Source organism: Capsicum annuum, chromosome 12 (assembly GCF_002878395.1).
Source record: "Capsicum annuum cultivar UCD-10X-F1 chromosome 12, UCD10Xv1.1, whole genome shotgun sequence".
NCBI classification, from domain to species: Eukaryota; Viridiplantae; Streptophyta; class Magnoliopsida; order Solanales; family Solanaceae; genus Capsicum; species Capsicum annuum.
Window position 1 is genome coordinate 203749726 of NC_061122.1, and position 353 is coordinate 203750078.

Below are 353 nucleotides of genomic sequence, written 5' to 3' on the forward strand. Positions count from 1 at the left end.
ATATATAATTCAATATTATTTTTCAAATTTTTTTTATCAATTTCTTTAGTTCAAAAAAGCAACCACCAGTGGTCACTTTTATAAATTTAATAAAATAAATTTTGTAAATAAAAGCAACCATAAGTGGTTCTTTTTTTTATATATTTAATTTATTAATTTAAACAAAAACGACCACATGTGATAGCTCTTGTTTAAATTAATTAATTATTTTATATACAAAAGCGACCACATGTGGTCTCTTTTGTATATATTGATTTATGAATTTTATATAAAAACGACCATATGTGGTCGCTTTTCTTTTATTTAATAATTTTTTAATAAATTTATTTATAAAAAATAATTAATTAATTATA